At 44.0% G+C, this 23,078-nt stretch overlaps 1 protein-coding gene and 1 long non-coding RNA gene across 2 annotated transcripts in view; both read right to left on the bottom strand.

The window, feature by feature from the left end:
• Tmem117 (transmembrane protein 117) overlaps positions 1-23,078 on the bottom strand; it is a 468,392-nt gene that overhangs the window by 312,047 nt on the left and 133,267 nt on the right.
• Positions 12,970-16,998, bottom strand: LOC148004947 (uncharacterized). Its single transcript, XR_015625916.1, has 3 exons — positions 16,808-16,998; positions 13,954-14,106; positions 12,970-13,270 (listed from the first exon to the last, which is right to left on the bottom strand). It is a non-coding gene; the product is annotated as an uncharacterized LOC148004947 (long non-coding RNA).

Genomic DNA, 23,078 nt, shown 5'->3' with positions numbered 1-23,078 from the left:
GACAAAGCTGAGGCAGGAGGATGATAGGTTTGAGTTCGACCTGAAACTTTGTCTGAAATGGGACCCACCTAGATTTTCACCAGTAGATAGGAATGTGGTTCCTATATACAGGGATGTTTAGTCACACACAGTGAAGAAGTGAGGTTAATGGATTTTCAGGAAATGGGTGTAACCAGAAAATATTTTGTTAAGTGAGGCCTCAGGGGTCCTACGAAGATCCTTCTCAGCTCTAGATCAGTGTATTCCTGAGGGACTGGGCATGTGCAGGCAATGAAACCAGAAAGGAACTATGTTAGGGGGAGGTGGTTTAAGGAAAGGAAGTGGGGTGGGTCACAGAATGCAAGAGATATGAAAGTAGAAAGGGAACACGGGAGGCAGAAGGACCCAAGCAGAGAGGGGGAGGGGAGACAGAGAGAATGGGGAGGGAGGAGGAAGGACAGAGAGAAGAGGGAGGGTGAGAGAGACAGAGAGAAGGGGGAAGGGGAGCAGAGGAAAAGATTAGCCAAACAAAGAAAGCATGAAGACAGAGTTAAAAGACACATCACTTTGTATCCCAATTAAAACAGGAGACCTGCAGGAATAGCTTTCCTGAAGGTCCCTCGGGCCTTCAAACACTGAACTTTAACCTGACCTTACAACCAAATTAGTAATGTGAAACATATACTCAGTGTTTCCCTACTGTGTACTGAGTCTAGCCTGCCTTTCAGAAAATAATGTGACTAATGGTATTACACCTTGGACTTTGCCATGTGATCAGCTTTTACAAACTGGGCTAAATGCATAGCTTCTTTCTTAAATTATGTATTCTTCGATGCCCCTGGCCCAGGTGATGTATGCGTGCTGTGGTAATCATTGGCTGTAAGCAGCCAATAGGTTGAAAGAAACTTTAAAAAAAAAAAAAAAAAAAAAAAGGCTGGGGCTGGGGATTTAGCTCAGTGGTAGAGCGCTTACCTAGGAAGCACAAGGCCCTGGGTTCGGTCCCCAGCTCCGAAAAAAAGAACCAAAAAAAAAAAAAAAAAAAAAAAAAAAGGTGGCCACCATGAATGTTGGAAGCAACATGCGGACATAGGCTAATGCATCTGTTTGTGGGTTTGTGCTGTTCTGAACCAATAAGGTCAGAAAGAAAGTTTTTCCCTTGTGAACTCTGGTTAAAAGAAAACTAAGGTAAGAGATTATTTATTCCTCTCTCACAGCATGTTTCCTGCGCTGTTCATTTATACGGAGGAAAGCCCTTTGCTAGAGACAGATGAAAGATACAGGGAGAAAACGGAAAATTCAAATTCGGGCTGGTTCTTGGTTTAAACTCCCAAAGGAAGAATCTTTCTTCTTTAATGTGGCAGTGCAACGAAAGCTTAAAGAAAAATTAGTGCCTTCGATGAGACGGTGAGCTGTAAAATAAAACACAGCCCTCGGACTGGAAAAGGATGGGAGTGGAGATGTTTGCTGAGTGGGGTGAGTTCAGCGAGTATGAAGACTCAGACAAGTCAGGTGATGCTTTCAGATGCTGCTCCAGACAAGAGACAGAGAGAGAGAGAGAGAGAGAGAGAGAGAGAGAGAGAGAGAGAGAGAGAGAGAGAGAGAGAGAGAGAATGTGTATGTGTGTGTGGTATGGTGTGTGTGTGTGTGTATGTGGTATGTGTGTGTGTGAGTGTGTATGTGTGTGAGTGTGTGTGTATGTGTGTGTGAGTGTGTGTGTATGTGTGTGTGGTGTGGTGTGTGTGTATATGGTGTGTGTGTGAGTGTGTATGTGTGTGTATGTGGTGTGTGTGTGGTGTGTTTGTGGTGTGGTATGATGTGTGTGTATGTGTATGTGGTGTGTGTGTATGTGAGTGTGTATGTGTGTATATGTGGTATGTGTGTGGTGTGCGTGTGTGTGAGTGAGTGTCTATGTGTGGGTGTGGTGTGGTGTGATTGTGTATGTGTGTGAGTGTGTATGTGTGTGTGGTGTGGTGTGTGTGTATGTGGTGTGTGTGTATGTGTGTGTGGTGTGGTGTGTGTGTGTGGTATGTGTGTATGTGAGTGTGTATTGTGTGAGTGTGTGTGTATGTGTGTGTGAGTGAGTGTGTATGTGTGTGTATGTGGTGTGTGTGTGGTGTGTGTGTGGTGTGGTATGATGTGTGTGTATGTGTATGTGGTGTGTGTGTATGTGAGTGTGTATGTGTGTATATGTGGTATGTGTGTGGTGTGCATGTGTGTGAGTGAGTGTCTATGTGTGTGTGTGGTGTGGTGTGATTGTGTGTGTGTGTGAGTGTGTATGTGTGTGTGGTATGGTGTGTGTGTATGTGGTGTGTGTGTATGTGGTGTGTGTGTTGCGTGCGGTGTGGTGTGTATGTGTATGTGTGTGTGATGTGGTGTGTGTGTGTGAGAGTGTGTGTATCTGTGTGGTGTGGTGTGTGTGTATGTGTGTGTGTGTGGTGTGTGTGTGGTGTGTGTGATGTGGTGTGTGTGTGTGAGAGTGTGTGTGTATGTGTGTGGTGTGGTGTGGTATGTGTGTGTGTATGTGTGTGTGTGGTGTGTGTGGTGTGTGTGTGTGTGGTGTGGTTGTGTGTGTGTGTGATGTGGTGTGTGTGTGTGAGAGTGTGTGTGTATGTGTGTGGTGTGATGTGGTATGTGTGTGTGTATGTGTGTGTGGTGTGTGTGTGGTGTGTGTGTGTGTGGTATGGTTGTGTGTGTGTGATGTGGTGTGTGTGTGTGAGAGTGTGTGTGTATGTGTGTGGTGTGGTGTGGTATGTGTGTGTGTATGTGTGTGTGTGGTGTGGTTGTGTGTGTGTGTGTGTAGATTATAAAACTAGAGAGAAGACCACGAAAGGCGAAGGGGATCCTACAGGAAGGCAGTGGAGTGGAGGTGGAGGAGTGACTTGAAGAAGAGGTGCTGCTGGAGACAGGACAGAAATCAGCAGGAGCAAGGACAACAGGTGAAAAGATCAATAAAGCAGCCCATCACTTTGCACATTCATTGCCTGAAAATGGATTCAACTACCCACCGTATAGACATATATATATGCATGCATGTGTGTGCATATAATAATTAAACAATAATTTCCAGCCCCGTGTGGACAGGCAAAACATACCCTGTAGAACAAATCTAGAGACACGCCTATTTTTCTTGAGTATAGACGGGTCTTTGAGGACAGACTTGTCAATACTGTGTGATTAAAAAGTCCCCAGTCAAGGTATTAATATCAAGCTCTCCAAGGCTGCTACAGCCTACACTCTAATGAACCAAAACCAAATTGCCTCTGAAGTCAGGCACTTAAGTAAGATGCTCTGAGCATTCTGCAGACAGAGTGCTCTGCACTGAGAGCTGCAGTAACCAACCAGGTATGCAAATAACAGAAAGTAGTAAGCCAGGCAAAGATCAATGGCGCTGTGTTTAGCAGATCTCAAAAAGGGAGAGGGGAGAGCGGAGAGGGGAGGGGGGGGAGAGGGGAGAGGGAAGAGGGGAGAGGGAAGAGGGGAGAGGGGAGAGGGGAGAGGGGAGGGGGGAGAGGAAAGAAGCTTTAAGATATTATTTTAAGGTTAATAATTAAACTTCAGCAGATTCTAAGGAAAAAACGAACAGAACTTCAGGAACTCTACACTGTAACTATTGGTGACGGTTTGTTTGTATATGCTTGGCCCAGGGAGAGGCAATATTAGGAGGTGTGGCCTTGTTGGAGTAGGTGTGTTACTTTGTGTGTGAGCTTTAAGACCCTCATCCTAGCTGCCTGGAAGCCAGTGTTCTGTTAGCAGCCTTCAGATGAAGATGTAGGACTCTCAGTTCCTCCTGCACCATGCCTGTCTGGATGCTGCCATGTTCCCGCCTTGATGATAATGGACCGAACCTGTAAGCCAGCCCCAATGAAATGTCCTTTAAAAGAGTTGCATTGGTAATGGTGTCTGTTCACAGCAGTAAAACCCTAACTAAGACACCATTTAATGCAAACCAAAATGAAGAAGATAAATGACAGAATGTCTGAGGCTGTAAGGAAAACGTATTGGACAGAAAATAAAAATAAAGCTGCTGCTTAAGAACCACACAAGAAGATGAATGGGGTGATGCCTCTTGAAGAAGCCTAGAAACTCTCAGTGCTTCTGATCCGCCGAGCAGCCTCCAACTTAAGCCTTTATTAAAAACATCTTAAAGAACACTCTAATTCAACTTACAAGAGCCTAGTGATAGTCAGAAAGCAATGTATATTCTCTCTGTGTGTGTTTATTGTGTGTTTGTATGTTTCTGGAATTTGCCTGATGAATTATCTACTAAATAACCAAGATTGTAAACATCACGTGTATCTGAACTTTGAGTTAATGCAACAAAGATCTGTGTGAATTCAGGAAACTGTGCGATTTCAGTTACATAAATGAAACACATGTGAACAAAGCAAATAAAATACTCAGCTGTCTGACACTGTCTAGGCTTTTGTAATCCCCTAGGAAATCAAGTTGCTAATTATGCTGTTCATATGTAGTATTTTTCCTACATATTTATTTTCCCATTTCTCCTTTTGCTTCTGCCAATCACTGCCATCTTCGTTTTGACACTGTATCATTCAGTATGTCATAAAACTTCCCTGGCAAATTGAACAGTTTTTGTCAGATAGGATTAGGATTGTGTCATGAAATCCAACAACTGCTCGTGACAAATAGAATCAAATTCTTATCTAACTATGAGTAAAGGAAAAAATAGATATCAAAAAGATGCAGACTACCTATTTAAATTCAGGAGTGAAGCAAGTAATGTTTTCCTTTCATGCTAAAACAACATTTGAGTAGAGATTTGTGTCTATAAAGTAACAAACCAATAAGAAGCAAAATGCGTGGAAATGAAAATGGAGAAATAAAACATCAATTTTTTTTCCCAAAAGTTATATAAGATTATCAATGAAGAGATCTTGGAAGAACGTCCAAGTATGTTTTTAAATGATGATGGAGGCATTTTGGTCAGCTTGCAAAGGAAGAGAATATTGGGCAAGAGTCAAGTGCATTCCATTAAACCAGCAACAAGTTGTTAGAAAGCCTAGTTTTAAAAGACAAAATATTTACAGTGTTCACACACAAAGCATAAGGAAGTAGATGGTGATTTTTTTTTTTTTTTGGAACCAGCTTGCAAGCCTTTCAATGCCTTAGTGAACATTCAAGACGAGTGAAAGCCAGTTAATACAACCATGTTTTTAAAGTAAATTATGTAAGTCTGCAATTATACATTTAATTAGGTCACTGCTGCTTGCAATCACACACACACACACACACACACACACACACACCTTACAATGATAACTTGCTACTATGATTGACATTCACTGTTTCTGTTTGGTGGGACTACCACATACTAGACACTTAGATGCTCTACTGAACCTCTCTCCCTGGTTCCACATTCAGATACACGTTAATACCTTGGAATTGACTATGGCTGGGGGACTTATAGCATGGAAGGTAACAGATTCTTCCCCTCCCTCCCATTCTCCAGAGAACCAATTATTCAGCATTTACTTGGACTCCAAAGAACCCTGGGATGAAACCTATAAAAATGTAAAAGAAAAGGGGTTGGGGATTTAGCTCAGCGGTAGAGCGCTTGCCTAGGAAGCGCAAGGCCCTGGGTTCGGTCCCCAGCTCCAAAAAAAAGAACCAAAAAAAAAAATGTAAAAGAAAACACAGCATCCTCAAGATCGCAGGCCTGGAGGATTCCTTAAGCAGAAGGCAGCCACACATCCACAGGAAGAGCCCACAGAGCAGGTTTGCTGGGAAAGACTCCTTCAGAAGATGTGTGGGGAGGCTTTAAGTCACCAACCCAATGAATGAAACGGTGCGGCGTATTGCAGGACAGCCTCCAAATTCAAAAGAAGATGGAAAACTTCAGCACAAATTCATCTTTTATTAAAATGAACTTCCTATTGAAATCCCAAAAGGTTTCAATAGGTCTTTACTATAAAATTGTAAAAAATTTGCATAAAAGAGAAAAGGCCCAAGGATAAAAGTTTCTAAGAACAGAACTTGGAACTTCTGCTCAGTCATTTCAATTAATTATGCAGTTATAATGCCTTCACTAGAATCGCACCAGCATAGGAACAAACTGTCTAGAGGCAGCCTTTTGTGGATGTAGGAAATCAAATGTCAAAGGCTGATCAATGGAGTCAGGGGGGCGAGCTCCTATAAGTACAAGAGTTAAAGCAGTCAGAAGAAGGTACAAGACGATATCCTCCTGCCTCAGCCTATAGAGAGATTTCTGCAATAAGATGCACACATTCAATCTATACAGGAAAGGAAGTTATACATCGAAATAGGTGAAATTCCAAGTTTTGTTCATTGAAAGAAAATGCAGTAGAAAACAGCCGAGCTGAGTGAGTGATATGAAACCGGACATTTGCTTACTGAGGAAACTGCTGTCAAATCATGTGTAGCTTGGAGGGGTCAGCACAGGAAGCTCTACGCTCTGCTATACTTTTCTGGTGTGTGTGCAAAATGGCTGAAGATTGGGGGCAGGGATTGTACACAGCACGAATGCTTTGAAATCAAACCGAAAGCTGAAGCACGTACAGAACTCGAACGTTCCGGTAAGAGGAAGGAAGGCAACTGGAAATGGCCCAGAGGAGGAAAACGTCTTCTGCTGCGAGTAACATGAAAGATCAATAAATCTATGAATGGATACTCAACTTCACACAACAAAGGGAAATTAAAATTAAAAGCACAAAGGCATCCCACTTTACAGGGACTGAGGAAATTAAGAAGTAAGAGAATAAGAAGGGGCCATGAATGGGAAGAATCAATGTTCACCGCCAATCCCAAGCTGCTGCCATGGGCTCCCAGCTGCGTCCCTGTATGTATCTAGTTGATATGACGCGGCGTCTTACCTGTTTCCACCACTTCTCTCACTAGACCACAAGATTCCTGAGCACAGGGGCTGCAGCTTGGGTCATATGGTATGAACTCATTAATAGTACATGAATAGAAATATCCTCAGTGAATGCACACACACACACACTTTAGCCTGTGTTTTCATATGCAAGGAAATGAGACCCAAACTTCTCAAAGTGCCTAGAGGAATGTTCATTTGTTTGCAGCTTTACCATATCCATCGGGGAATTCAACAGAAATAGAATCAATCAGGGGAGACAGAGGAAGAGAGGCGGACAGAGACACCAAGTGACAGAGAGAGGCAGAAGCTTACTGTGGAGAACTAGTTCCCATGATTTTAGGGATTGAGAATTCGCCCTGCAAAGCAGAGACCCGGAATAGCCAATGATGTGGTTCACAGCCGAGGGCAAAGACCTCAGAACCAGGTAGGCTGAGGACGAAGACCCCAGTCTGAGGATCAGGGAGAGATATCTCCACTCAGCAGAAAACAGTAAGAGCAAATCCTTCCGCTCTTGCCTTTTGTTTTGAACTGAACATGTCTGCTCCTCGGAAGAAGGGCCAGTCTGCTTTCTCCAATCCACTGATCCCAATGTCAGGCTCATCCAGAGACACCTCCATAGACACCCATAAATGGTGTTTCATATGTGTACCCTGAGGGCCATCAAGCAGGCACAAAAACAAAGCCCTATATTTACCTTTAAAGCCTACATTGAGGAGTATCATGGTGCTAAAGGCTTTAATTTTTCAATTAACGCAATCATTTGTTTTGAATTTTAATTTCAGTGTTGGTATGTTTACTGGATACCATGCCTTCCCACTTTTACTGCAATACCGAGCCCAAAGACAGCATAAAATAAGTATGAAAAAATGGCGAATTCTGCAGTGGTAGAACTCTAATGACTTTAAATCAATTCCATTGCGTTGTAAATCACACATGTATATTTTCATCTAACTAATTGATACAATACCAGCGTTGTCTCCTATGAAGTTAGCTCTTATAATTTCACTAAGAAGATAGTAAAACCTAGGAGAGAGCTACCCATGTTTTCATATTTTTTCCCCATGGGTCGTCTCTAAATTTATTTTTTTTAATTTTCTCATCTTGTCAGCTGCTCAGCAAGGTGAGCATCTCCAAGGGAAAAGTCACAACGGTTCACTCTCAAAGAATCCTTGTTCATATTTCCAACTGCCAGATTATGATACAAGCTGAGGTGTCCAGAAGCAGTCTTGTCCACCATCTCAACCTTCAGATACGTGCCCCATGACCTTGACCTAAGCAAGCTCACAAATGTTTCTGTCACCGGCCTTCCTTAAATCATTACCTTAAACTGAGCATGCTCAAGAAAGCACCCACCCCTCAGTGCTTTATTGTATGAACATGCATAAGCTATACAAATAAATTCTTCCTACTTCTCTCTGCTCTGAGAGGTCGTGGCTTTGAAAGTATCCCTCATGCTGTCCATAAATGTAGCGGATAGTAACTCTTTCTCCATGGATAGTAGTAACTCTTTCCCCATGGATAGTAACTCTTTCCCCATGAGCCTTCTCTCCACCACATTTGTTTGTGTTGGGTTACAGCTGGGAGACAAGGCTATTTGCCGCAGTTTAGTCAACATTTCTAGATGTCTACAGAAGGAGAAAATTTTTTTTCAAATATAAAGCGTGTCACTGGGAAAGTGTAAAAGTTCAACCTCTGTCATGTGGCATCCCGCAACCCAATTCACCCTCTCTTGTTTTTGTTTAGGGACTTAGAAACACATGCAATTCTCTAAGCAGGACGGCAGCACCACAGAGTGAGCAGACACAGCAATGCATTGCAAACCCTTTGCTGTGGATCAGGAGTATAATAATCACGGTCAGTATGTTATCTCCTCTGAACAGGAAAAAGAAGTCAAAGTCTTATTAATGATCTCTGAGTCTTTCAGGAAAGAAACCACCAGCCTCCCCACGCTGAAGACAAATAAAACGTCCTACCAGCCAAGGGGCGTCGCCCAGGACAATTTTCATCCAGCTATTTTTGAACTTAAGAAAGAAGGAACTTAGAAACCCGTGTTCAAATGCACATCTACCTAGAAGATTGAGGGAATTATGCAAAATTCTGGGGACTATCGTTAAAAATAATATTTGGATTCAAATCACAGCATGCGTCCAACCTTTTCAAATCGCTCCTCAGCCCCCGGCTTCAGTTACTGCATCTAGTAGCCAAGGGAGTTGGCTTTCCAGCTATGATACATTATGAATGGGCTAAGAATAATCTGAAGAGATAATTAGAGGCTCAGGTTTAGAGCAGACACATTACACAGAACACCACTAAACTACACTCATATGTAAGTCATTCTCTGCTTGTTCAACCCCCAATTCCTTGAGTTACCAAAGCTTGACAATAAATCTCTGAAACTTTTCACCATGAAAAAAAACAAAAACAAAAACAAAAAAAACCCTACCTTTATTAATTCTTTATGGCCGTTACGGATCAAACTCAGGTGACTCACACATACCAGGCAGTCCAGCGTGCCACGGCTGAGCTACACTGTGTCCCCATTGGACACATGTAAAATCTATGCGTTGTGAGGGAGCATTTTGTTTCTGCTGAACACACGTCTACAAACTGATATGTTGCTTCAGGTTAGCATTCAAGGTGACGGTATGAGTGTGGCATCTTCATGCTTTCTTCTGGTTGGCCCTCCTTCCTCATCCCCCTCTCATCTGTCCCTTCTTCTCCTAGGAGCTCTACGCTGCTTTCAAGTCACCTGTGATCTATTGCCCTCTACGGTTGCCTCCCGCCGTCTTAAGAACACTTTGTCCTCCCACGGTTCTCTTCAGCCTCCTTGGTCTGATCCCACACTAACACACACACACACACACACACACACACACACACACACACACACACTTTTGTAAGAAGAAAAGAAGATGCCTAGGAAATGACTCTGGTGGCAAAGGGCTTGCTGTGTGGTAGAAGGACTGTGTTTGGATCCCAGCATCTACACAAAAGACAGGCACAGCAGCATGTGTCTGTAACTTGCCGAGTTGGGGTGAAGAAGCAGAAGGTTCTCAGGACTCACTGACCCATAATTCTCCAGGTTCAGTGAGGAACTCTCTCTGAAAACACACAATGGAAAGCAATCTAAAAAGACACCTGATATTATCTGCACACATGCCACACACATACATGTATCCACATGTCCAAGGGCGCACACTCTTACAAACATACACATACACACACACACACACACACACACACACAGACACACACACACACACACAGAGACATACACAGACACACATACATGTATCCACATGTTCATGGGCGCACACTCTTACAAACATACACATACACACACACACACAGACACACACAGACACACACACAGACACACACACACAGACACACACCACACACAGACACACACACACAGACACACACACACAGACATACACACCACACACACACACACAGAGACATACACACAGAGACATACACACCACACACACACACACACACATATACACACACACCACACAACATCATACATATACATACAATACCACACATACATACATGGTATCACACACTAATACATAAATAATAAAAGTAAAAACAACTTATACATAACTAGTTTGTCAACAAATGCCAAGCATCCACTTTAAGTGTAAAGGCCCTTACAGTGTGGAGCATTTGTTGCGGTCCTAACGCTGGAGGCAGAGACTCAGAGCAGCTACAGATACACCTGCGTATTTGCACTTAAACATGTTCCTTGGCGCTGCCTACATGTCTTGCTGACAGCCAACTGTCTGCAGACGTAGAGCATCACCCTTGGCCATCATTTAGCTACCAACGAATGGCAGTGAACTGTCTCCCCACACAATGGAAGGAGGAAGGCTCTCTCCTTCAAGGTCCCAGCAAAATGCAACATCAGAAACCAGCCATGAGAAATTAGCAGATACATCCAAATGGAGGAACTTGATAATATTATCTACTGATCTATCCTTCTTTTGTCAGTGTTATAAAAATCTAAAAAGTCGCTTGATGTCCCCAGACACTGAAGAAATGTGACGACCAAATACGTTGTGTGTCCTTGGGTGGCACTTTGACTTAAAGGCAGTCGCAAAGATGACCATGGAAGTTGTATTGCATCTGTTGTGTCTTGACCCTTGTTTATGAGCAATTATGCTTTTTTATAGAAATGCATGAAGGAGTTAAGGCTATACACATAAAGATCATACATATGTACAAAGAGAAATGATCATATAAATGCATTAAAAATTAATTACTAACTATAGCTACTGGTTCTTTTGGACTGCTTTTAAACCCCTTCCTGTATGTTTTAAATTAGATCGAAGAAAGTGTTAAGAGAATACTTGACTATGTAACTTCCAGTCAGAAATGTGGCATGCCGGGTGTCCTGTAACGTTCCAACCAGACCCAGTACATATTTTCCTGGCTACAACACGGAAACTATTAAGGAAGCCAGTAAAATGAGTAATATGCATGTGTGATTTGTGATGCTATAAAAACTTTTAGCACGGCAGTTAAATAAAAATCTTGGAAGTTAGTGGGAAGGTTTCTGTGGGAATGGCGGGTGGATAGGACTATCTTCTGAGGCTATGATGCAGCAACGGAGCACCCATAGGGAGCACCCCTCAGGCAAGGAGTGGCACCTGGTATGGTTCCGTGGTGCTCCTGCCTGTGCACTCTCAAGCTACATTATCCAAGTTTACGTGGGAGGCAGAGAATAAAGGACAGCAGACAGCGGAACAGCTAGCTTAGCCTAGAAACAGTGTTTGCGGTTACTTTGTTTCCACACACAGGCTTCAGACACAACAATGGAGGCCCTACTAAAACACAACTTCAGCAAAGAACGTGCCAAGACTGCAAGAACCGGGAAGCTTCTCACAGACAGGGAAGTGATAACTCATATAATATCAGGGTCATCTGCAGTGACCACAAAGCTGTCAGCATGATGTGCCATGCACCGGATGAATAAGATCACTGACCCGTGCTAATTTGTATCGACTACCAAAGAGTAGTCACACAGAACCATCTTTGATGGGGAAGGAGGGTGACCTAGGTCATGTGAAATTTCCTGCAGATGCTCCCACTGGAGGTGGGGGAGGATGGGCCAGCCTTTCCTTAGAGCAGAGTGCCACAAACTGTCACAAATTGTAGCTGTGTAATGAACCTAAATTAGGAGTTCTCACACATATGCAACCGGCAGAGGATCTGAAATACCATCTGTTATATTTAAACCTCAGAAATCTTCTCTAGAGAAGTTTCCTTTTCTGAAGAAAGAAGGCTCTTTAATACAAGTCCAGTAGAATAAAAAATAAGATGTTCCAACAGGTCTCCAGCAATCTATTTTTTTTTTTTTTGCCTCACACCTGTCCGAATTCAAAAACTACGTCAGCATTTCATTACTGTGTCTTCCAAAACTTTCCAAAGTCCTTTCAGTATCTATATAACAAAAGGAGGAAATTGTGAGTGAGGCAGGAGTTGAGCCCTCAGAAGAAGAAGAAGAACCCTCAGTGGAGAAGGGAGAAATCACAGAGGGTGGCTACCTGACTAGGTAAGGGGATTAAGGAGCAAGGTGCAAAGCTGTGGGGCCAGAGCCCAAATGGCAGAAGGACTTCTTGTCATTTATAGCTAGCGTTTCCCTGACAATTGGGGTTTGGTTGCAATTTGCAAGCTGTGGAAGCAGTCTTTAAACAGCAAGCCATATATGGGCTTACCTGGGATACACTCAAAGCAATTTTGTATATGTGAGAGCTTGGATTTGGTACTAGCCATCCATAGAAGCTTTGAGGAGGAAAACAGCAAGAGCCAGGTTATGCTAATACCAAGACCACCTGCTGCCTGGTTACATCACAGCACACCAGCACTTGTCAAAATAGTACAGTCAGCAGCTGTCCAGACCCAGATCCACCGCCCTGAACCTGTCCATCTCAACATCCACCCCATCTATGCGCTGCAGATCTCCATGACACAGGGCAACAACAGGATATATCAGAATCTCAATGAGGATCCAGTGTTGATGGGGTAGCAACAGCCAGAGGCCTCGAGCCAGACTCATTCCGACGAACATTTGCAAGCAAAGGGTAGTGTATGATACACTGACACACTGCGGCTTCCCACAGTAAGTTTTTTTTAATTTTTATTTTTAATTTATTTTGTAGGGAGGGTAGATATGGAAGGGTGAATGATGTAAAACTCACAAAGAATCAATAAAAATTATATATGAAAAAAATAAACAGTGCATGTCAGGATAAAGAGATGCTCAGTGCCCAAGAGCACTGGCTGCTCTCTCGAAAGATTTGTTCCTAGCACCCATGCCATAGCTCACAGCCATCTGTAGCTTCAGTCTGGGAATCCAATCCTTCTGACCTCTGAGTGTACCAGGCATGCAGTATTCAGATGTAACGTTCAGGCAAAACACTCCTACACACAAGATGAAATAAATTAATCTTTCAACGTATATGTCACTTAACCTGTAAAATAAAAAATGGAGAAATAACAGAGTCTTGCTAAGTGCCTATCCTCCGAACACCTTACGGTGACTTTCCTCAAACTCGGCTGGCATTAGACACCCTGAGTTACTTGTTGAATACGCTGAAATGCTCTGAAGATCAATCTTAGATTTCATAACTTCTTCAAGTTCTAGCTTGCATTCTGTCTGGCGCATTTTCCCCGAGTGGAGCAGAAATGGTAGCTAAATCTTCACTGGTCGTTAATTTTAGCAGACGGTTGGTTCACTCTCACCATTACCCATGAACACCATGACCATTAGGAAGCCAAGAGTTGTCAGAGAACAGCTGAAGTTGTCATTAATACACTCTAGGCTTAAATTTAAATGATCATCCCCAGCCTTAGCATAGACCCGAGGTGTTAAATATATTTGCCCATTTGCATAAAACGTTAGGCTCTGTCAGTTTATTGACGGGAGTGAATTAACTCCCAGCCGGCAGTGCCAGATTCAGCCAATGGTAATCCAGAGGCTAGAGTCTTGACCTTGAAATGGCTTCCGTGTTCTACTGTGTGCGCCAAGCTTCCACTTTCCACCTCCTCACAGTTGGCCTCTGACCAAGAGAAGAAAACATACAGAGGGATAATATGAAGCTTACCACCTCTGAGTGAAGCTAGAATCTTGATTCGGATCAGATTGGGCTGCAAATAATATAGAAGACATAAAACAGCTACGGACGGATGACGCGTGGCAAGGATTTCTGAACACTGCTGACACAGAGCCCAGTCACGTTCAGTGAGCCAACCTCTTTCTGCAATCAAAGACGACAGAGGTCCCGTCATTGCATTTGACATGCCACCACGGGCTTCTTTAATCTGTTTGTTCTGTATTTTTTTATTTATTTTTAATAGGCACCACTAATTACTGGACATTTCTAAGGATTTATGATTACTAGCTAAACCATTGCCTTGCTCAGGGTGGTCCTAGCAGGGAAGGATGTGTGTTGAATGTTTTCATCGACCCTAACTAGCATGTTGTATCCCTGGAGCTGCGTTCAGATTGGAGAAGCTTTCTCCAGGTGGGGATTGCTATACATTGAGTAAGGGGGAACATCGGAGCTCTCTCATGGGATGCTCACAGAAGCTGTATTAAAGTGTTTCCAGAACTGTCAAGAGCTAGAATTCCAGCTGTTGATAATTAAGGCTAAAGAGGAGCTCTCTATATAGTCTGGATGACACCTTCGCATAGCTTATATTATATGAGTATTGAAAATTATTGATGGAAAGGCAAACTTAAAAAGCTAAAACAAAACATTATATCTATGAAATAAAAACGCTACATGTGACTTCAAATCATGACTAGAACTGATCATAAGCTACTCTGATGTTTTTGCTTAATTGAAAATGGATTCTTTTCTCAAACAATGTATCCCAATTATAGTTTCCCCTCCCTTACTTCTCCCAGTTCCTGCCCAAGTCCCCTCCCTTTGTATCCAATCCTTTTCTGTCTCTCCTTAGAAAAGAACAGGCTTCTAAGAGATAACAACCTATATGTCAAAGTAAAAATATAATAAAAATGAAGCAAAACTATCATATTGACGGTGAACACGGCCACCCAACAGGAGGAAAATAGTCCCAAGAGCAGGCACGAGAGTCAGAGACTTGTTCTTTCTTCACGCTCAGAGTCCGGTAAGAATACTAAGCTAAGCACTATAATTTATACCCAGAGGACATAGTGCAGACCCGTGTAGGCCCTCTACTTGCTACTTTGATGAGTTCATATGGGCCTGCTGCAATTGATTCAGAGGCCTTATTCTCCTGGTGCCCTCCATCCCCTCTGGTTCTTAGGACCTCTCTGCCTCCTCATCCTCTGTGTTCCCTGAGCTCTGAGGAGAGGGAATTGTATGCTTTGTACCTGGAAGAAATGGGAGGATAAACAAGAGATGGAGAAATGTGTGGTAATGGGAAGCCCAGGACAAGTAACAAAAGATCTGGGCCGCAGTCCTAACCTCTGTTCTTACTGACTACAGCCAAGAAGGAGGAAACACCTCTCGGTGCCTCTATTTCACCCCCTGCCTCTTTCAGCCACCAGAACTGAGCCTCCAGACAGCAGGAATTACATCCTCCAATAGACAGGGATGCATGACTGTCACATAGGGATTTCCTGGATGGCATCCACCTCTGGGTTTTATATGCATCATCGTTGAGAAAGGAAGACTCTAGTCACAGATGAGTCTGAACTAAATGTATAATAAACCATGACTGCTATCCACCATAAAACCCACCACCACGCACAATTGTCCTTCGAACAAAAATATAATTAGCCTGTGGAAACACTCCACAAACCCTTCTGACCTCCACGCAGACAGAACCACTGGCACTGATGAAGCCTACTGATGGGTAAGTGCATCTCTAAGAGCAGGGTTCCTTATTGAGAGCGCTTTCGGCATAAAATAATTGATAAGGTCCTAGGAGACGCTGAAAATTCATTATACACTGTTAGCATTTATAATGCTGGGTCCTACCTCTCTAACAAGCAGTGAAAGAGATGGCACAATGGGTAAGTTTCATAGCGTACAAGTGCAACGTTTTTTATTAAAACAACCATGAATGACCATGACTCTTTCTGATTAAAATTCTTTCAAACGTGTTTCACTCAGTACACCAGGCTCACTAACGTCTTTAGAGAAGAGCTGAGAGTTCAAGAGTTCCTGTGGATGCAGAGAACTGTTGAAAATTCACCGCAGGTGATACAACGATGACCTTTCCTTAGAGTACACATGTCATTTTCAAAAGAACTGATAGAAAATCCAAAGCACAAACAAAAAAACACAACAGGTCTCCTAAAGGGAAGATTCCTTTTGCAAACATTCAAAACTGATAGCTGACCAGCTCAGGACACTGCCGTCTCCTCTGTGTTGATGTTCCCTGTCCAAATTCAAGACGACAGGGAAGGGTTGTGCCAGAGCACAGCTGCGGCACACAGCAGGAAACCCACCAGCAGAGTGGCCCCGTCACCAAGAACAGCCGGCACACACCAATCCGAGAGTAATTAACGTGTGATGCACCGACTAGATCGTCTAATTAAATAACGGTGTTTAATTACTAATTAGTATGTGACTTATGCAGACGGAACGTTTAGACTTGTCAGATGTTAAAAGGAACCCCGAGAAACCCGAAGCCCTGTCACTTCTGTGTCTCTGACACAAGTGAGAAAGAGACGAGCCTCCTCTGTCTAGCCAAACCGCAACATGAAGAAGTCGCCCATCTTCCTGAGGGAGACGACGTCTTCATTCTGCTTGAGTCGGGATGTTACCTGCGACAGCCAAGATGGTGCTTCAAACTGTGGGGTGATATGTAGTTCTAATATCCCGCCCGTTAGAATATCCAACGCTGACCAGTAGGACTGGTTTGGTTCTTGCTTTGTCTATAGTTACTAACTACACACACACGCAACGATCTGCCTTCAACGCCAACCTCCTCCAATGACAAACACTCAGAATATCAAATCACTCCCCTTGTCACTCTGGGTCTTGAAGTAGGGGCTAAAGAGGGATGCCAACAGACTCTGAAGACGGGTTCTGCAAGTCACATAAAACTTTGTTCCACAACTGTGAGACCTGGGAGTTTCTGGGTTTTCTTTTTTTTTCTTTTTTCCTTTTTGGCATCTATAGAAAAAGTACCATCTGTCTCCTCATTACTCTGAAAAGGAAAGCAAAAGGAAAGCTTGGTGAAGCAGCAGGTTGCCAATCTTTACTTTCAATTATTTATCATCTGAGATGCAGGCGTGCACTCGAGCACACACACACACACACACACACACACACACACACACACACACACGCGGCTCCGGGAATAACGTCTTCTGCATTTGTGGAAAGTGTAGGTGGGAGCGCCCCGTGTAAAAGGTTGAACAGGAAGATGAGATGGACACCCATCTTTATTAAACACTACTTCTCATCATCTTGCCAAAACAGAAGCAGCTAAGGACGTCTCCGCCATGTCCCTGGAGACAGGGCCACACCTGCTGCCTGAAAACACAGTCCTGTAACAAAAGAAACCAGTAAAATGAGGACGCTGGCCGGGAGGACTTGAGGGACAGCTGCCTTCCCCAAATCACGCAGGCTGCCTCCCACGCCCCCACCGATGCTTTGGATGGCATTGTGTTTATTTATTTTGCCTGTGAGTGTATGACACCACACACATGAAGAGGTCAGAGGGTGTCTGCTAGGAGTCGCTTCTCTCCTTTCACTGCGTAGACAGATCCTGGAGGTGTAACTCAAGTCCTGAGGCTTCCCCGTAGGTCCCTTTCCCAACAGAGCCACTCCCCAACACCCACCTCACCCCCAGCCACCAGCTTTACCTGTACTTCCCTGTCACATCTCTAGGATGTGATACACCCCACCTCTAGGAAATCCTTCTGTTCAAGATGAGGAAGGTGGCCCGTTCTGTGGAGGTGAGGAAGGTGGTCAGTTCTGTGGAGGTGAGGAAGGTGGCCAATTCTGTGGAGGTGAGGAAGGTGGCCAATTCTGTGGAGGTGAGGAAGATGGCCAGTTCTGAGGAGGTGATGAAGGTGGCCAGTCTGAGGAGGTGAGAAAGGTGGCCCGTTCTGTGGAGGTGAGGAAGGTGGCCAGTTCTGAGGAGGTGATGAAGGTGGCCAATTCTGTGGAGGTGAGGAAGATGGCCAGTTCTGAGGAGGTGATGAAGGTGGCCAGTTCTGAGGAGGTGATGAAGGTGGCCAATTCTGTGGAGGTGAGGAAGGTGGCCAGTTCTGAGGAGGTGAGGAAGGTGGTCAGTTCTGAGGAGGTGAGGAAGGTGGTCCATTCTGTGGAGGTGAGGAAGGTGGCCAGTTCTGAGGAGGTGAGGAAGGTGGCCAGTTCTGAGGAGGTGAGGAAGGTGGTCCGTTCTGTCCAGGCAGCTCCCCTTGGGCTTCTTCAGGGTACTTGGCTCACCATTCACCTTCACCTTCATCCCTCTCCCCCACCCCCACCCCCAGCTCTGAGGAAAAGAGGGCACCATAACTTTCTGTTTCTAGTAAAGAAGGAAGAGAATGGCAGCCATCAGTGTGAGGAATGAACTGCTAACTTGCCTTTTCTCTCCGACATAGTTTAAAATCCTCGGCTGAAATACAGGCTTGGGCAGTGTTAGCCAGGTGGAGACCTAGGAACAGAGTCCAAGGCAGGAAGACAGAGACTCTGTGGCGCCATGGGGACAGGCCTGCTCCCACAAGGAGCAGTTGAACAGTGGACAGTAGTTATAAGAAACTGTTCTTGCCAGCCTGGGGCAGGGGGGATAAGAGAAAGAGCCACAGGCTGGGTTGAAATTTGGAAGAATCAAGAAATGCTAGAGTCAAGCACAGAAGTGGAACAGAAGCCATGGGAAAGCCAATTCGGCAGGTGGGCCCCGGGGACAGAGCCCATGAACGCTGTTCATGCCAAAATTGGAAGTGAAGCCTGTGCTGCTGTCTTCTGGGTATTTTGTTGTTGTTTATGCTTTTGAGGATGAATGGTACGCATTTGTTCCATACACCAAAGAGCTTCTATGGGTGGAGTCTAGAAACTTCATATATATCTATTATATCTACACGAGTTGTATGACCATATTAGGAGGGCCATATTTGTTATCATTATTGTTAATTTCCAATTGCAAAAAAAACAACAACAACAACAACAACAAAAACCGGAGCTCTACAATTACATTGGGGACAGTTTAATGGCATATCGAAGGCGTATGAACATACTGTATAATTGCTACTTCCAAGAGAAAAAAATGCTTTCTGAGTTATGAAGTTCTTCGCAAACAATTATTTGGATAAGTACAGGTGTCTTAGTTGGGGTTTTATTGCTGTGAAGAGCCTCCATGACCAGAGTAACTCCGGTAAAGAAAACATTTCACTGAGGCTGGTTTAGTCTCAGAGGTCCATTATCATCATGGTGGGAAACGTGCCAGCGTCCAGGCAGAGCCGGTGCTGGAGAAGGAGCTGGGAGTTCCACATCTTGATCTGTGGGCAGCAGAAGGAGGCTGGATTTCCCAGGCAGCCAAGAGGAGACTGGATCACATTGTCCAGACTTGAGCATTTATCTAAGACCTCAAACCCACCTACACAGTGATGTACTTCCTCCAAAAGGACCACTCCTCCTAATAGTGTCATTTCCTTTGGGCCAAGCATTCGAACACATGAATCTATAGGGGCCGTACCTATTCAAACCACCACAACAGGTGAAGGTAACTGACTAAATTCTGGCAGTGAACACCAAGGACAAAAGTTTGTCCACAGTGCCCTCTAGTGGTTCACATTTTCATTTCGACACAAATGGACAGCCTTTAAACAGCCCTTCCATACTATGAAAATAACATGCACATGCACAAGACTGCGGAATCTGGAATCTTTAAATATGGAAACTATTAAGAAATGCTATTTTAGTCTATTAAACTGTCAAAATTAGTCAGTTCATTAGTTCATGTATGAAAGTAACATGATCTTGGAGGAATCAGTAAATGAATTACGAGTATTAGTATGGGTGCGTCAGAGACTGATTTAAGAGTCTTCTCCTAATCCCATTTTCCTTTTTTAATCCATACCCCCCTGCTTTTGAATGATAACCTTCCACAGACAGATCTCACAGATGTCAGTAGAGAAACACAACTGCCAAAGAGGAAACCAAAAATTTTTCCATGATAACGACATCGTTTATGTCTGGATTTTCAAATCTTTTATTTGTAAATTAGCATTATAGTCCTCACTTTTCTGAAACGAGCTGCCAATGCTTCCGGATGCCTGAAAACCAAGGAGTCCTCCAGACTGAAGCCAAAAATGGGGAAGGGAATGGCTGACTTGCTATTCTTGGGTTAGATAGAAGGTTTTCTTACCAGAAGCTGAGTTAAGTGGTGCGGCTGTCTCATAGTTGTCACAGTAATTTATAGAACCTAGGAAAATAAAGGTTATGAGAAAGGTGGAGGAGGAGAATGAAGAAGACGAGGGAAAAGAAAAGTGCCCATATAGAAGTATACATGAAGAAGAAATAATGAAAACCAGTAATAATTAAAACGGGAGGCCAGTCAGAGCCTTTCGTGCAGCATCTGAAGCCAGCCTCAGAGGAGGGTGGGTGTTTGGTGAACCATGCGGAGACCTCCTCTCACTGTCCAAAGAAGCAAAACTGGGAAGGAAGCTAAGTGGACGCTTTCGTGGTTTCTAAGTTTCCGTCCCCAGTGCAGGAGCCTCCACAACACTGAGGATACATTAGAACTTACCAGGTTCAACACAGACAGTCCTCAACACATCTAAAACTCAAACACTTGGGGACTAGCTCTACTGTCCCTGGGTAGATCCCAAAAGAGATCCATCAGCACACACCAGAGGCACCTGTACGTCCACGTTTGCTGTAGTACTGTCGTCTGTAAGAGCCGAGTAGGAAGTCAACCTCCCGATGAGAGGATAAAGAAAGCAGGCCAAGAAGAAAACCATAAAGTGAAGTCAGTCACATTCAGAAAGATGCATATCTTCCCGTATGTAAAGCACAGATTTTGCATACACACACATGCACACACACATGCATGCAAACACACAGGCACTGGCACACTCAGATTATAGAAGCAGAAGGGGAGCCGTTGAGGGGAGGAGCAAGAGAGCAAAGGTAATGTGTGACTGTAAACAAGGGCTGTGCTTGGTGTGTGTGTGGGGGGGGTGTGCTGTGTGTGTCTGTGTGTCTATGTGCTGTGTGTGTGTGTGTGTGTGTGTGCTGTGTGTCTGTCTGTGTGTCTGTGTGTCTGTGTGCTGTGTGTGTGTGTGAAGAAGTCATCATGAACCTCATTATTTTGTACATTTGGTTAAATTTTTCTTTTAATAAACAAGCTGAGAGCTTGGACTATGACTTAGTAAAACTGCTTACACTGAAAGTACGAGGAGTGAGTTTCCATCCTTGTGTGAAGGGCCAGGAATGATGGTGGGCACCTTCAATCCCAAGGAGGATAAGCCGGGAGGCAGAGGCAAGAGAAGCTCTGTAACATGGTGGATCAGCCTGTTCTGTGCAGCAAAGCCCCAGGCCAGTGAGAGATCCGCCTTCAAACAGAAAGGCAGAAGGTATCTGAAGATCACTGCCCATGGTTCTCCACTGACGCCCACATGTAACAGGTGCCCACATGTATGAAAATACCGTACATGAATGCACACACATACACACAGGCACACAGAGACATGTGCACACACAAACACACAGATACACACACACACACACACACACACACAAAGAAACACAGATTCACATACAAATACAGAGACATAAACAGAGAGAAACAGATGCATACATACATACACACAAAACACACACCACACTCGTGCACACACACACACACACACACACACACACACAGGCACAAGACACACACTTGAACTGGACTGTGAATGTACATTAAAAGCCATGTGCTATATAGGTATGGTCCTCAAGGCAGAACTATGGAAAATGGGGAGATCTTTAAGAAGTAGGGCTTAGAAGAAGATCTTTAGGCCATTCTAGGTGTGTCCTCAAAGGAGACCATGAGACCTGGCTCTCTTACCTTCCTCTCTTTTGCTTCCTAGCCACAAATTGAGTGGTTTTTGCCCTGCCACACTTACCATAGTACAATGCCAAAGCAACAGAATCAATCCGTTGTTGACTGAAGCCTCCAAACATGCTAATCAAATTATTACCGAAGATAAGGAAGCCCCGCAGTAATTTTGAGTGAAGTTTCCATGTCTGAGTCAGCTACAGTCAAGGGGAAGTTACCTTATGAAATGACGGTCACCCCTACTGTAGCTGTGGGGGGTGGCAGAGGGAGCATGAGCCACACGTGTTAGAACAGCCCAGCCACTTGGTATTCTTTTTAAAAGCGTGTTAATTCACAAGGTAAATTAGATGTTCCTGGAAAAAAAATGGACACACTTGAATGAAAAATAATGTTACCCTACACATTGAATCAAGGTGAAGTCTAAAACTAAAATCACAGAATTAACTAAATTATGATAATGTTCATCTGACCCAAGGGAGAAAGCAATGAGGGTTTTCTTTCTTTCTAAATATTTTATTATTCTGGTTTTCTCCTAAAATAGAATTACATTAATTTAATAACCAGGGGGGAACAGTTAACCACCTGAATGGTTTTATGTTCATCTGTATTTGTTTCAGATTAAATGCTATAGTATCCAAGACTAAGATACATAGTTTGCCTGCTTTATAAACCTAGTTATCAACCAAAAGACCAGGAAAAAGAAAGTCCTGGAAGCATCCCTGCTATTTCCACGTGACTCACAGGCATCGAAAGACAACTCGTGCTTAATTAGAGGCAAGAGTGCCAAGAACACATATTCAGAGGTGACCTTCTAGGGTCATGCGGGGTGATAGTTTTACAATCTATGTCACATCACTTTTGTTTGTCAGTGGGATCTGGCAGGCTAGACAGTTTCCTTGTAGATCGTGTCTATAGGAAAGGATTGGTCCTTTTACCCAGACTGTCTACCGATGTCGCAAGTCACCCCCTGGTACCTTCAGCTACCTTATCAATACTCCTCTCTTTGATGCTTATTCCAGCTCTGCAGAGAGCTTGACTGGGGGGGGGGGGTGGACACTGGCCTCTGCCTGTGCAAACCCTGCAGCATCTGGAATGGCCTGTAGAGGGCACCCTGGCAAAGGGTAGGGAGGGCAAGGTTTGGGAAGCTCTGAGAACTTCAGAGTTGCTTTCCCTCTGAAGCCCTGCTTCTCTCTCACCTCCCTCTTCTGCAGCAGGGACATCACGGGGATGGTTTGAGTTA

Source organism: Rattus norvegicus, chromosome 7 (genome assembly GCF_021556685.1).
Source record: "Rattus norvegicus strain SHRSP/BbbUtx chromosome 7, alternate assembly SHRSP_T2T, whole genome shotgun sequence".
In the NCBI taxonomy this organism is placed as follows: domain Eukaryota; kingdom Metazoa; phylum Chordata; class Mammalia; order Rodentia; family Muridae; genus Rattus; species Rattus norvegicus.
Note: the sequence above shows the minus strand (reverse complement) of the source record. Positions and strands in the feature narration are given on the sequence as shown.